The 16,246-nt window shown below is 36.1% G+C and overlaps 1 long non-coding RNA gene across 1 annotated transcript in view; it reads right to left on the minus strand.

Annotated features, from left to right (window-relative positions):
* Positions 1 to 406: 406 nt before the first annotated feature.
* LOC136007166 (uncharacterized) overlaps positions 407 to 16,246 on the minus strand; it is a 43,742-nt gene continuing 27,902 nt past the window's right edge. The window contains exon 3 of the long non-coding RNA XR_010609518.1: positions 407 to 466. This is a non-coding gene — a long non-coding RNA (uncharacterized LOC136007166). The remainder of the gene's footprint in view (positions 467 to 16,246) is intronic.

Consider the following 16,246-nt stretch of genomic DNA (forward strand, 5'->3'; position numbering starts at 1 on the left):
TGTTTAAGGAGTTAAAATGTCTCCTAAAGTGGAACAAGTAAATATGCTGTATATTCTACCTTAACAAGAGACTAAAATGGAAAACAGCATTCTTTAAAATCTTTACAAACTTCAAAATCTATTTCACATCATTACCATTACTTAATGGATTTACAGTTTAATTGTTTCTTATTGTCCATTAACCCAATGACCCAGATTTTACTGCAGCTCAGATCCAAAAAAAAAAAAAAAAAAAAAAAAAATCTTTCTAATCATATGGGAATGGAAGACTCTCAATGAAGTTTAAGGACATATTGTAAGCCTAGTTTGTCATACCATACCAGATTGCATGTTACTAATGTGCAGAGAGTTACAGCTAGTTTGTCGAGATTAAACAAGGGAGGAATGAGAAAGTATTATTACCTCCTCTGAGGCTTCAAATCAGTTTTTAGTCTGCCGCGATGACCCTGGCCACCTTCAAGATTCCCTAGAGAAAAGAAGGAAATGAAACTAATAAATAGGGATTCATAAAGATAGCTGTGTCACTAAATAGCATCCTCTCTCTCTTTTTTCACTCCTTAGTATACTGTGAAGAAACAATATCTCATCCATATGAAAATATAATAAAATACATATGTTTCTTTTGTATATGGAAAAGGTATGTAATTAGTTTTATTTGTAAATCAGAAAAAATTAAGTCTGAATGAATGCCCATAATAAAAAACAGTGTTTCTTTCTTTTCCTTTTTTTTTTTTTTAAGAAAGGCTCCTTTAAAAATCCTAGTAAAACCAGCAGATGGACTAATTTCATTTAAGTTAAAAATAGTACAACACCCAGAGACAGTTAAACTGAAGCTCCACTTTTTAGGGGGTGTAAATTATACATATAGCAGGATTCACCTTCTCCTTGGACACCTGGGACGGTACATCATGCCAGACAGGTCACTTCGTATTACAGCAATGCATTTTCTTCATCCCAGTCTCTTTTGGCATCTTTGCCTACGAATCAAATGCATACCTCTACTGCTTAACAAATCGTTATCTTTTATCCATAAAAGAGGATGAGAAGTCTCATTTTGGTATTGAGCTTCTGATTGTCCACATAAATTTAGTTCACTCCTTGGCTTCACTTTGGACCCTTCCAGCCAGCTGCCTTCAAGACAAATGTGGAATAGAGGATTTCAATCCTAAAGCAATGTGATGCAAGGAACTGCTGTTCCATGACTCTGAAACTAGGGCTCTTCCCTAGTTTGTGCTTAATGATTTAAATACAACTGAATGGATTTGTCCAAGGCACGGTAACGTTTTCAGGAGGCAAGAAAGGCTTTTAGAAAACTGTTCTGCGCTGTGACCTTTTGCAGTGTTAGAAAACATGATGAAAATTTAATTTGTACATTTTCATTGTATGATTGAGACCCATTTCCACACATACTGCTTCTCTATCCTGCCTCTCTGACAGATATGTCACGACACATCAAGAAAATGTCACAAAATTACAAGTTTGACTGTGGATACTGTTTGATAAACTGTAAAAATTACTGACTTTCTATTTAAAGCATGGATCTGCTCTATCTAAAAAAGCAGAATCCACCGGTTTAGAGGAGTGATAGAGTGGATTTGGTAGGCACCTGGCATCCAGCCAGGGTCAACCCACCACATGAAACAACTAACCAAAATTACAGGGATAAGCATAAGGAGGAAGTGAAAGGCAAAAGGTAAGGGAAAGGGTTAGGGAAAAGAAAAGGGAAGGGAAAGCAGGAAAGGAGATTAACCTTTTGAGAAGTGGTAAGAAATTTCTTAAAACACTCCTTTTACGTACAGAAGATAAACCAAAATTAAAACAAGCTCAAAAATATAAAGTTTTCATTTTTGTACCAGGTTACCCTTTGAAATATGCTTACATTTTAAATCATGACTATGTAGGCTAAATAGTACTAGGTAGTCTAATTTGTATTTATATTTTGAAGTATTGCTGAACAATCACTAAGTGAAGAAGGAATTTAAACTCAGAATGTGTTCAGCAACATTTACTCAAGTGAAAAAAAAAAAACCCACAAAAAAAAACCCTGTAACGCTGCTACTGTTGCTCAATATTAAATCTGAGCAGCTGCGTCTGAATGATTTATGTGCTAAGTAATTAAAAGTAAATCAAATAAACACATGGGAACACTTGTCATTCCATTTGCTTTCATAAAATCCCCCTCAGGTTATTTCCTTTATATATCAGCAATTTGACCAAGCAGATTGCAGGACTGTTCAAGTGTCATGCTAATATTTTGGCATGTCTAATAAGCAGTGATAGAGGGGAAGACTTTTTTTGCCAGTCTCACAAAGTAGTTTTGAAGTGTTTATCCACGTAATTATGACAAATTTCATTAATTAATTCTGAAGGACCCTTCTGATGTGAAGTTCCTAAAATTACAGTAATCTCAGTGTCTTAAACATTTGCAGGACACATTTCTGAGATGCTATGATATAAATCTATATACAAGAAACTTAAAATAATACATTATCAGAGTTGCAATCATGTAGTCTTAGTATATTTTCTGCTTCCAAGTTTCACAGTGATTACATTTCAATTTCAGTTATCTTAATAAGATATAATGTCTGAGTAAGATTTTAGTATAATTCAAATTAAACAAATCTGAAATGTATCTTCAATCAAAAATGCTACAGGCATTGTCTGAGACTTTTTACCAATATGACTTATTTGTAGAAAATATTGGAAATCATACATAAATGCCATTCATTTTTTCAGGATATCTTTTGAGTTATGTTCTCTGTTGTGCAAAATTTCCCATAGACAAAAAGGAACTTAAGTGTATTTTACTTTATTCCTATTTATGCTTCTCAGGATTCATGGAATCTCAGTGTTTTCATTCAAAGTGTGAGAGAACAGACTTCAGAGGATTATGCCTCTACAGACTGCACTTTCAGGTTCATCTACGATGAAATAAATAGTCTGGGCCCATGTCATTTCTCAAGAAGGATTACAAAGAAATTGTCCATATGTAGGATGTAAGCCAGTGAAATAATTTTGCTTTCATATTCTTTCTTACCAGACAGACAGTATGGAAAACTTCATTGTATTTGCTGAAGTCTTACAGAAAGAATACACTGTTTTCATGTCTGAGTATGATCCCTGATTAACCAATTAACCAGTTCCCATGACTGTCATATACACGTATAAATATATTAGTGGTTTAAATCACTGTGTACTTCTTATTTCCTATAAAATCAGCACAGTTTCTGAACTGAAGAGGTCTCTGAAGAAATCTATCCATCATTTCTGGAGACAGAGCTCATATTGCTTTTGATTGTGACCCATTATCATGCAGGTCTTAAAAAAACCCCATGGAATTACGGTAAGTTGTTTGAACATTATATTCCCACTCATATTACCGTTTCTCTTCTAATTCACAGCTAACATGCATGCTCCAGAATAGGTTATGAAGTTGCACAGAGTTACCACTAAGGACTAGCTTTGCAAAGCATTTATGATATTTCACATTATTTATGAATAAACCTAGGAGTTTCACATAGAAGAGTATTAGCACTCTGTGTCTTCTTTCTACATGAAATGCTGGCTTTCTTAAAAAAACCCAAATCCCATGAATATCCCAACATCATTTTCTTTCCAGAGAACCTTTCCAGGAATTCCATGTAAGCCAAGCTGGTTGGTTTGAATTCCCAAGAGGTTTCAGCCAAAATTTTTCAGGATTTGAATTGTCCTTAAATCAACAGCTAATAACTTTCTTTTCACTGTCCTGGAAAAAATACCTGTTTTTTAAATAGCTTTCCTTTTCATATTAAACAGAATAGCACTGCCATAAAATAAAATATTCACATTGAGCCTTCTGTGCTGAATGGCAGGGAAAGAGAGAAAAACCAAATATGAGATTATTCTTCCTTATTTCATCTGAGCAATAGTCTGCAGATATAATCTAGAAGTAAATCTTGCAATAAAATTGATACAAACTGCAGCCTAAGACCACCTCTAAGTTTAAAATTAAATCCTATCCTTTCCGATTTCCCCAAGTAATTTTCAGATTCATAAGAATAAATTTTAAAATCCTCAAAACACTTAGATTATTATGATGGTGAACAAAAAATAACCATTTACAAGTACTATGTCTCATTTCAAGTGTCAGCATTCTGAAAAAGCTGATTTTAATCAGAGGATACAGAAATTTTTCTTTTCTTTTTTATTTTTTTAATCTGGTCATCACAAATGATATATAGAATATTTTAAGTTTTAAATAAAAATATAAGGGTTTTGTCTCTGTAGGAGAAAGTATGTGGTATTGTTCCCCCTCTTCTTAATCAGAAAAGGTTAAGCTATGTTCTGAGCAACTTATTTTCAGGTCAGCTAAGTAAAAGCACTGCTGTAAAGTAAGGTTTCATCTTTCAACAGGAAATGTCTGCCTGGAATAAGATTTACTTTCACAGCAGTCCTAAGTTTATGATATCAATCCTTCACCCTACAGGAAAAGTGAAATATAGCAAATGTACTATGCACTATATGCAAAACTCTAAATAAAGTGTTGCCCATTTTTTATTTGAACAACAGAAAAGTAAAAGAATTGTAGGCTATTTCCATTACAAAGGGAAAGCAGAGGGAACTAGGTGTTCTCTGACGTAGCCTTATTTCTTTAGGGAAATTTATAAGGTGCACTCTGCCTGAGCACAAGAAAGTTAAATGAAAAGAGACAGCTTTCTTGCTCTCTTTTCCAAAACTCTGTAAGCCCAAATGCTCTCTTTCTTAGGGGATACATTCTCTGTGTTAGGCCAAGATGTGTCTCCTGTCCCTTTATCAGCTCCTACATCAGTTTCTTTTGTCTTTTCCTCATCTCACCCACAGACATACAAACAACCCAAACCCCAGCAGCTGGGAGAACTATTACTGCTTCCAGTTGCCTAGAGTGAGCCTTTCCCCTGTGCTATGAAGAGTTCCTGTATTTTGGGTGGCAGCTGCTACAGTTTTACATCAGAATTTCATTTCCATTAAAGCCCTAAAATTACAGTGGTCTGCTAAGTCTCTTAGGTTTTAGAGAAACTTAATTTCAGCTACAGATTTCTTGTTTTGTTTGGGTGTTTTTTTAGCATTTAATCCATCTTTCATATATTTGCTTTAATAATTATTTTAAAGAATTGATGACTAATAAAAAGAGGGTATTCCACAGAAAATAGGGTGGTATTAAGTAAGCATACCACCTAGGAAGAAATATTAGATGAATATGTATTGCTTGATACAAGGAAAAAATATGAACCGGAAGGGATCGCCATCATCTAAGGAGTTCAGATGATTAACCAGGAAAAGACAAGAACCTTTTCTAGGTCATTAAGATGAACTGTAAATTACTGCCGGTCTGCCACTTCATTCATCGATTCAGTTTTTTTCATGCTAACAAACTTAATGGCATTAGAAGTAAGGCTCCAATTTCATCATTCATCTCCAAAACATAAACACAAATGGTGTTTATATAGGCACATAATAAAGTAAATAACATCCCATATGCATCTGATCATTTAGTGCCTACCAGGTCATGCTTATACTGAAACACCTGATTTCTGCATGCAGACTGGGTATCTGTACACGTAAACACTATATGACATTCCATCGTACTTCTTTCTTTTTTTGACATTTCTGTAGAACTGCACCATGGTACATTTTCCAAAGTATGACAAGATCACTGTTTGCAACAGATCCCAAAAGTTCAACATGCTGCTCTGAAAAGTATACCTGTAAAAGTCCAGCATGAGACTTTCACAGGGCAATGTTACTTCATTTTTTTGAAAGCAAACAGTAGTCTCAACTTTATACATATATCTCTAAGTTACAGCAGCAACAATATCATTAGATAATTCTGACACAAAAATGTGTTAGCTGAGGTGGTTACCTCTGCTTTAATGATGGAGGTCTTATATAAGCCCAGTTTGACTACCAGCTCATTTCAAGCTTGCTGCTGAGTTTGTATGGAGTGTTAGTGATTTCCAGCTAATTCTAAATTGGAGTTAAAAACTTACAACAGAAACTGGCCCTTGCTGTCCAAGAGGAAAAGTGGAAGTGAAACAACTATCTGGGCTATTTGTTAGGTCTGAAAATCCACCTAGCGGTTAAGTAAATCAAACAGTGATTGAAGCTGTTTTTGAAAGTAGTTGTGTGTGGATTCTAGTACTGAATAGGCGTTTCATGTGTAGGAACAGCATGGGCTATTGTAGACTGAATGAAATCAGCTGAATTGCATCCTGTAAATCCTCAGAGTGATATGACGTTTGTTCTTACTTTACTATCACAATCTCTTCTTGTGAGTATTCAGTAAAACAACCTTGCATGTGCCTTATGCAAAATGTGTCAACATAACGTGTAATAATTGGTATCTTTTAATGCAGTACAATAGTAATATATAACTGTATGAGTGTTTATATAGGTAGAATAGTTAAGTGCTGTCAGGAAATATCAAAGACAGCTTAGTACTCATGTTTAGGATATTTTATGAACTTCCACAGAAGAAAAATGATGGACAGAGCAAACTGGAGACAAGCTTGATTATAAAAATTGATAGAAAGTGAAGCCCAAAACCTCATCTTTCCTGACCAGTACATGGCATAGCATAAGGGCACTCTGGAGACAACTGTTTTTTTCAAATCATAGACAGTACACCAGCAGATGTATACAAAATCATCACAAGAAATGCTCCACAAGCCACACACATTATCCCAACATTCCTTTACTAACTCATTAATCAAACAATCAACCAATCAACCATCTTCATTAAAACAGTGACATCTAAAGGGCTATCAGGACATCTGTCCTGGAGTCTTTAAAAATGTTTTTTAAATGTTGGTGGTTTTTTAATTTTTTTCAAAAATGGTAGAAGTAGTAGACAAAATACATTTGCTCTCTGACAGCATATAAGACTGATTTATGCAAACTTCAAAGGCACTATGTGCTATGATTTGCTGTAGTGTATTGCAGCATTCAGAATGTTCACTCAGCAGAATGACTGATGAGGCAATATCACACTTTTTCAAACTGTCACTGCATTACTTACTTATGTCTTATGTACAGCAGAATAAGGTCAGAGCCTATTGTATTCAGTGTTAGATAAATAAATGCAGAAATAGGCAGCATATAAACTTAGTTTTCACATCACAGATCTCTTAAGGAAGTATACATATGTATGTTCCCCCACCCCAAGAAAATTTTGTAACAAAGCAGTCTGGCATATGAGTCTTGAGGTAAAGCCAATTTCTAAACCATGACCACCAATACTAGCACTATGGCACTTTCACTTCCTGCTTAAGAATTTGTCCCTGTTCATCCTAAACAGCAAACTTTTGTGCTAAATCACAAGAATCATCCTCAATAGCATCCTCCAAATATTTTACAGTCCATGACAGTCAGTTTCCAATAATGCATTTAGTATAACCCCAGTGGAAGGAAACCTGTACTTCCAGTAAATCAGGACACACCATCCCATCAATCTTACTAAGCATTCAGAAAATATTAAATTCAGAGAAACTGACAACCTATTAGGAGAGGGCAAAAATTTACTATGATCTTAGACAATTGCAGAAGTAGGTTAGGATCAAATAATGTCAGGTGCAATATGCTTAGTTTAGATCAGAAAAATGGTATGCACAAAGACAAAATGAAGAATGATTAAGTAGCAGTCATGAAGAGATTTCAAGGAGTGCTGTGGATCACAAGCTGCTATAGAACAAACTTTTGTTGTGTAGGAAGAGGCAGGCATCACATTAGGATGTATTTTACAATACTGCCTGTGAAAGACTGGAAAAGTAGCCATTCTCATGACTGTGTCAGGAGGCATCTGGATGCTTGCCCTGGAAACACCAAACTGGGAAAGAGGTTCAACATTAGAGTCTGAAAAGGGGTGACGAGAACAAGAAAGGGTGAAAAATCAAGGGGAAGAGGACAAGGAGAGAGGTGTGGGAGAGAGGAAGAAAGGAGAAAGGAAAAAAGGAAAGGCTGAAACTAAAGCTACTTAATCAAGTCAAGATAGGACAAAGGTGACAGTGACAGTCAAATCAATGAAGTAAACTGAAAACAGAACATGTATTAAACTATTTAAAGTTATGACAGTAAACATATATAGCTATGGGCTTATTTCAACAGTGAAGATAAGCACTGGGGGAAAGCAAATAAAGTTATCTGGCAAACCCAGGGAAAGCATGGACCCACCATCACTAGAAGCCCTTAAAACAAATTTGTTAAGAGACACAGGCATACTTGATTCTCCTTCTGTGGCAGGAGAGATCTCAGGAGGTATTTTCCAGCCTTAAATTCAATTACTTTATGATTTTACAACACTATTGCCATCATAATATTATTCATCTCTTTAGAAACTGCACAGCCACCACAGAAGTAAAACAGAGGGAGAAGAGGGGTGATGAGATTTTAAATAAGTTTCTTGTGATTGATCTGAAAGGCTCTGCTATGGTCCTGGGTGCCTATTAAGGAATGCTCTAGAGAGATACACTCTAATATTTACTATTTTGTCTCCTTTTGTACCCTCACTATGATTCTCCAGATTCTATTTTGTTTGTATTAATCTTAGTGTGTCACATCCTCCACAGTGATTTTCAAATACATCCCCTCAGAATGGTCCAAGTGATTCCCTGAATGATAGAGAAATACCAGGAATCTTTCTCTCTTTCTTTTTTTTTATCATGTTTTTAAGTTCATAATATGCTGAGGGAGCAGCTGCGCTCAGCAAAACTCCAGCTATAAACCCCCAAAAAGCTTGTGTTTCTTTCACATCATAATGAAGCCAAGCCAGCTGAGTCTACATCTGCCTCAAATCACCGGCAGGTAAAGTTTGTTTCTCACTACAGGGATGTAGTCCCACTGGATTATTTTATTTATTTGAAGGAGAGCAAACTGAAACATTTGGTTTAGCTTGAATTTGTGTTTTCTCCTAAAGTTCACATGAATTTCAATGGGGCTTTTTTGGCATTGTTTTGTTTCAATGTATCTATTTTGTTTTAACATATCTTTTTATGGTATCTATGCTATTCTTGCAGCAACAAAAGCTGTGAAACTGATACAGGGTTGCAATGGCCATTTATCTGCCATGTGCTACAAGGACTGTGACAAAGCAACACACAATGTTCATATTCGTAAATTTGGCACAGAAACTCAAGTGGGACAGCACCGAGGTAAGCTTCAGTGATCAAAATACAAAACTGGCAGGATATATACACATATAATGGCAATCAAAGTATCATTGCTTTTCTATCTAGCCCTCAATCCTTCTAGCTTTTCCTAGTTACAAACTTCCTGTTGCCGTTTGTGTCCACATTCCTTTAAATCATTTCTGTTCTCATAAATCCTTTCTGTATGGACACCACCACACTGAGTTTGAGTTTGCAGATTGTCATTCAGAACATACAATGTGAAAAATTCCAATGTCTTAAATTCTGCATGCGCATCTCAAGTGACTGATTTGGAGAGTAGTGCTTGACCAAATCATAATATTCGAGGATAAGGATGACAGTGAAGCAAAACACTGACCATATTTTATAACATCTGTAACTGCCCAGCAACCCTCCCTGCTTACCCTTTTGTATCCTTCCTGCTCCCACTTCTCCTTTCACCTGCTCCTTCCCATGACTCAGGATCTTCAGTCACACAGTTTTAAAGGCTGGCTGAAAGAAGTTTCTTCCAGTGACCCCTTCTGCATCTGTCTCCTACTTTGCCTTCTCTAAATCTGACACCTCTTTCTCCTCCCTCACCAGACCTCAGACAAATTTCTCTAAGTATCATTTACTATAAAATCTCAAAACTGTAAATTTTACAGTTTTGAGGTTATACCTTGTCCTTAGCTTTCTACATAACTGTACTATATTCTGAAGTCCCTGAGTCAGTGTATTTAGCCAGAATAAATGGCATAACAAAGGAATTTCAACCATTATGCTAGAGGAAATAAACATCAATAGGTACTCAAATCAATTTAAAAAATATTAGAAGACACTGATGGCAAATACTTATTGTTCCTTAACTGTTTTGAGAGGAAAAAGAGAAAAGTATTTGAGAAAAAGTCTGAAAATAATGAATTAATTTCACTATATGAATGTAAGCATGACATTAAGTGCCCAATAGCCCAGTGGAAAGAGGCAAATAAAACACTTGCACATAGAAAGAGAATCCATTTTGCTTGTGTTTATAAGTGAAAATGTGAGTCAGAAAGTGTGAATTAATAGCATCACATGTAGCCACTGACCTACCTAAATGAAAAAGACAACTTGACACATTATCAAGAACAAAAGGCTACAAATGAATGCAAGAGAAAAAATTTTCTACTCATTTTAAAGTGTGAGTATGCTCTCAGTTTTCAAAGAAGACCTCCTGCAGCTTTATTTGACTTTCATGGCATAGTAGTTTATAACATGGCGATGAACTACAATTGCCTGCTTTTCTCACAGCACTTACAGTACTTTATAACATGCTTACCTATAAGGCCAGCACACCTGTGACCATGCAGTCAAAATGTCATGGAGATTACAGCTCGATTGGCATTTGCTGTAGATATTAGTAGGAAAAACAAACAACACACTGCATGTATAATATGCAACCATAAGCATAAATTTTCAAATGCCAGACAATCTTTCATTGTCATAGATCTACAAAGATGTCGGGGATGCACGAGTCCTTTTCTTAGCTCAGAAGGTGTATCTAGGTTATACTTTACACATACCTTCTGAAAAATCTCCAGTGAGTTAAATCCTGCAGTCTCTCATTATGGCTTGTTCAAATGTTTAATTATATGCATAGTTATCCAAACTAATGCTCTTTTTCTGCAAATCAAATTCTCAATTGTTCTATTTTAAATGGACATGCAGTCCTTTAATGCATTTTATGTTGATTTCAAAACATTTCTCAAGTCCACTTTCATATTTAAACTTATTTTCTTCTCCTAGCTATGAGTCTTATACATATTTTATAAGTATATTCTGTAAATTAATCTCCAAGGTATAACCAGTAGGATTAAATTGCACTAAAAGTAGGAAGCCTTTAGCAAAAGCTTATTGACTTTCATATCATATCAGTGTGGTCTTGAACTTACTAGAACTGGGTGATGACTATGTTAAAGCTAATATCAACTGCCCTTCATGTCATCTGCCTAATCTGTTTTTGACAATATGTTGCAGTACCGTTACAAATGCTCCTGAAATGAAGATGAATCATATTTGCTATTCTCCCCCAGGTTTTGGCAGATGCGATGGATAGAAATCCAGGTGGGAGCTACATTGCATAATATTATTATAATCTACAACATGCAGGATCCCTTCTGTTCCCAGAGTGTTCCAGAAGGTAACTACTCATAATCCAGAGTGCACTGTAAGCATTCATTGGTGATTTTCAGACTCCTCAGAGTACACCTGAATTACCTTTTTCCCAGCCTTCTTCTCTTGCTCCTCATTGATATTACTGCATTAACCATAAAGTCACAATAATATTTGTTGATAAAGAAAAAAACCTTATCACCCTACTTTGTATCCCATATTATCACCTTCAATAAAAATCTGCAATAAATATTAGACTTGTCCTTTTTCTTTTTCTTACTTTAACTTCTGCTGTATTTATAGAACCATTACTTAATACCTTTTATGTATGTTTTCCTGATTAATTGACTTATGTTAGCACCTCTGATTTTGTTCCTATAAGCTTGTGCTATCTTTGCTTATATTGTACTATGATTAATTTTGGATTATCAGGACCTTGATCTACTGACAGCCACTTGTTCTTGCTGTCACTTTTGTGAGTAAGATTTGTTTGCCAGAATATTTATGTTCCCCCTCCTAATTTCCTTTTTCCCTTAGTTTCCTTCTGTAGACCCTAACCTACCAACTCTGATTTTGCTAAAACAGGCTTTCTTGAATCCCTTATGACTGTCTGGTTCTGATGATTTATATTTTTTTATGATGTGGATAAACACTATTAAGGATGAGGCTGGGAAATCACTGTATTCATTTTACAAATAAAACATTTCCAATATGCCACCTTGTCTTTTAAAGAGAAAAGTGGTGACATGTATCTCACCACTTGGACCCTTGAATTTGTAAACCCCTCTTTTTTTTGCTGTAACTCACATGTTTTCACACATAAGATTTCAAACATAAACCAAACAAGAAAATGCGGAGGATGTGTCAGAGGCAGTCCCTAGAGATATGAAAGGAAAGAGGGTAAGGTAAATATTGCCAGACAAATCCTTCCCTGACTAGCACCAGCGGATTCACAGTGGGAATTCAAGAGCATGTGCTATAGTTTGCTTCTTAACTTTCAAAAAAGCTTAATACCTTTAAGTGGACTGTACAAAAGCTTCACAGTATTTATTTGCCTTCATACACTGAAATTGTACAATTGCACAGATGGGCAGTTTCATGTGCTTTTCATTAACTTTTTTCTATTTTAAGCACACCTTCTTAACTCAAGCTAGTTTATGCAGGTTTTGTTTTACGACATGATGATTTATAAAATTTCTGTCAAACTGTGTTACTGTTTGATCATTATAAGAACAATCAGAATAAGTGCTGCCAGTTAGTTTTTCATCCCAGCCAAGTCACAGTGTACATATGGTACAAGATGTAAAGCAATGCAAAGACTGATTAGCATGCAAAATCAGTGCAGTAGTCTTTACTATTCATCATTAATGTCATAGTGGATTTTAAGAAGCAAGAGACTTTTCCAATAGCCAAAGCAGTCTTGCACATAACCACAGGAAAGAAAAAGCCAACCAGAAATTATGCAGCATGTGTGAGCATGGTCTTTAGCCATAGCCTCCTTTTCAGAAACAAAAAGACTGTTGCTATCACATTCTGTTGCTAACTCGTTCTAACGGTTCAGGAAACATATGTCAGAACTACTTTCCTTAAGGTGGAGCAGTGAACTTTTCTATACATTTCCTAGAAAAGCTTGACTTACTGAAAACATTGCAGCATCTGCACCCAGAATGCCTGAAGCCCTAGCTGAAGTTCACAACAAAAAGGTGGAGAAGTTCACTGCCATCTTGGGATTTCATGTTATAAATGGATGTGGATATTAAGGGAAGATTATGGCAGCAAATAAACAAGGCTAGCAAACCAATCTCCTGAAGTTCCTAGCAACTTTCTTGCTCTCTCTTTTTTCTGTGTCTTATAGCAAATGTCCAAGGCTTCTTTGTGATTATACTTCGCCTTTTTTTTTTCCAATCGAATCTAAATTCACATTATTCCCTACATATTAAAGACTCATCTAATTTGATGCCCACCTGAGAAACTACTTAAGTAGAGGAATTGTTTGCAGAGCGCTTCAGCAGGTGCAACTCCACCACAGTCTTCAAAAAGTGTGCATGTCACTGCCTTCCTGTAGGCAGTGTGTCTACCTGAAATTGTTTAGGAGGCACTCAAGAACACTCATGACTTTAGGGAGTAGGTGGAGGAAGACAGAAAAGGTAGCTAGCACGGATCATAGCATCAAATGCATGATATTTATACACTAGAAACTTACTTCGAATTCCATGCTGCACCAAGTACTGTCACATTAGAGAAGACAGTTAGAGAATACTGATTGTGACCATAATTTATTTTTAGCATTGTTTTAATTCTTATACAATTCCACCACCTCACATACACACATATGGATCTCTAAAGTATTATCTAGTATTTTAAAAGACTGCCATATGGAAGAGACAGAAAAAGAATAGATGTATGTATGGTTTACATCATGTTAGGAGTATAAAACGTATTGGTGGTGGGGAAAACTTATTCCCTTCATTGATTCACTAGATCAGGTGTTTCCTCTCCATTCTAAGGTGCAATTTCAAAATTTATATAAGAATAATAATGGGCTGTCAAGACCTCTGCCTCAATATTCCAGAAATTAGCGGCCTTCAGAAATGAAAAATGAAGTCATTGTCAGTACCATTAGAGAACTTCTGCTCCTCACAGCTATGGCATTGAGTATGCTACTGAAAACAAAGCTGCAACGGGATGGCAGTGAGAAGGGAAAAAGAAAGCTTTACATTTGCACTTGCGTTTCCTGATGGTCACATGTTAATTTATGTTTTTTCATTAATACAAAGGCCTTATGCAAGGGTTGTGGGTGATACATGTAAAAATATTTGAAAAGTAGAAGTAGGATATTCAATTTTAAATTCCTGCATTTGGTAGTATTGCTTGCATCTTTGCAAATTCCACTAAGAGGAGGGACCTACTGGAAGAGGAAAACCCCCAATCATCTGCTCAAATATTTATGGCAGAGACTCATAGTTCTTCTCGTCCATTATCTACCACTCTGAATACAATCCTTGTCAAGACATAGCGATAAGCCCCCCTGTCAAGACAACAGAAGCATGATTTAATCCAAACCGACTTCTGCTTCTTAAATCTATCTGCAATTAGATCTTCTTTTTAACTTACTGAGACCTTGAAGAACTCATTGTTTGGATGAGCTCAGCAAATCTTTGAGGCACACCTTCCCTACAGCAGCCACAGTTGACTTTTACACCTATGAGAAAGTGATGATTGACAACCTATATAATGTCTGAAACATAACTCTACTGGTTGCACTTTCTCTGATTCCCAAAATAGTTATTTAAACAAAGAAAAGAAAAGAAAAACTGAGCACAGGTGCTTGCACATTGCACTAGCTACCTATCTTGGGAAAACCCAGCTTCAAATATCTTTTCTTACATTCATCATTTGAACCAACAATTATGCTGAAAGACAGCCTTTTTTACATCCTGTGAAAAACTGCTAAGGTCTCATGAACACTCGTGGGAGAAAAAAAAATAATTTGCTGCATAACCCCCATCTTTTTTCTTTATTCTTTTTAATCCCTGTTGTGGTTTAACTCCAGCCTTCAACTAAGTACCATGCAGCCACTCACTTTCCCTTCCTCCCCTCCCCCCTGGTGGGATGGACAGGAGAATCATTCAAAGGTAAAATCAGTGGGTTGAGACAACAACAGTGTAATAATTGAAATAAAGTGAAATATAATAATAGTAATGAAAAGGGAGATAACAAAAAAAAAAAAAAAAAAGAGAGAGGAATGTGTAACTTGTTCTAAGTGGCCCTCCACTGGCAGGGGAGTTTGAACTAGATGATCTCCAAGGGTCCCTTCCAACCCTAAGGATGCTGTAAATAGTATATTCCTGTGAATAAAACCCAAGACAGACAAGTGATGCACAATATAATTTCTCACCACCTGCTGACCAATGCCCATGCCTGAGTAGCAATCAGCCTATGTTCTATACTCAGCAGGACAGTCTATGGTAAGGAATATCCCGTTAGGTAGTTTGGGTCAGGTATCCTGTCTCTGCTCTTTCCCAGCTTCTTGTGCCCCTCCTCACTGTCAGAGCATTGGAGACTGAAAGTCCTGGATCAGGGTAAGCACTACTTAGCTACAACTGAAACATCAGCGTGTTACCAGCATTATTCTCAGACTAAAGCCAAAACACAGGATTAGGAAGAAAAACCCAGTTAAAAGAAGGACAATCCCCTACCCAAAATATTTGTTGTGATGCCAGCCCTGGAATGCAGCATCTATGCAATATTTGCTCCAGCCATACTGAAAATCTGCACAAAGAAGACTGTTAAAAAGGTAAGAGAGAGGATTTTGGCCACCATTATGTTCAGCAAACTCTAAGTAACTCTAAGTAAAGCAAACTCTAAGTAAATGCCATGCGATCTTTAATCATGAGGCAGACCAAAGGTGTTTGCTTTTTATAAAGTTTTGTTGCCTTTTGTAGGAGGAAGGGCAGAGCCAGTGTTGCCAGAAACTGATCTTTCTGTCCAGGTATTGTACATATTCTAAACTTGATGACTAGGTATCTCCAGGTATAGATTTTTAAAAGGCTATCATGTTTTCTGCCAGCTGGTAATGTCAGAAACAACAATATTGCAGTTGGAGTTTAACAGGTAATACTGCTTATTTCATAGCGTGGTTTTGCTCCAGATTGGGACTGAAACTGATTTGTGTTAATGATTTAACTTGTTGACAAATAAACATTTGAGGGTAAAATATATAATTCTGGCAAACCAAAACATGCCTTTATCTTTGCCTTAAATTTAAATTCAGCTATTTATTACTTCACCATTTGCCAGAATTGGACAGTAAACTAGTTACATATTCAGAAGACTGTTTCCATTTAAAATTTACATTTAAAATTGCAATATGATGCTGGATCTCATTCTTTTTGAGGAAATAGTATTGCATTACATTAGCCATATTGCTAGAGAAATGATGCGTTATGCTTCCTGTA

Source organism: Lathamus discolor, chromosome 1 (assembly GCF_037157495.1).
Source record: "Lathamus discolor isolate bLatDis1 chromosome 1, bLatDis1.hap1, whole genome shotgun sequence".
In the NCBI taxonomy this organism is placed as follows: domain Eukaryota; kingdom Metazoa; phylum Chordata; class Aves; order Psittaciformes; family Psittacidae; genus Lathamus; species Lathamus discolor.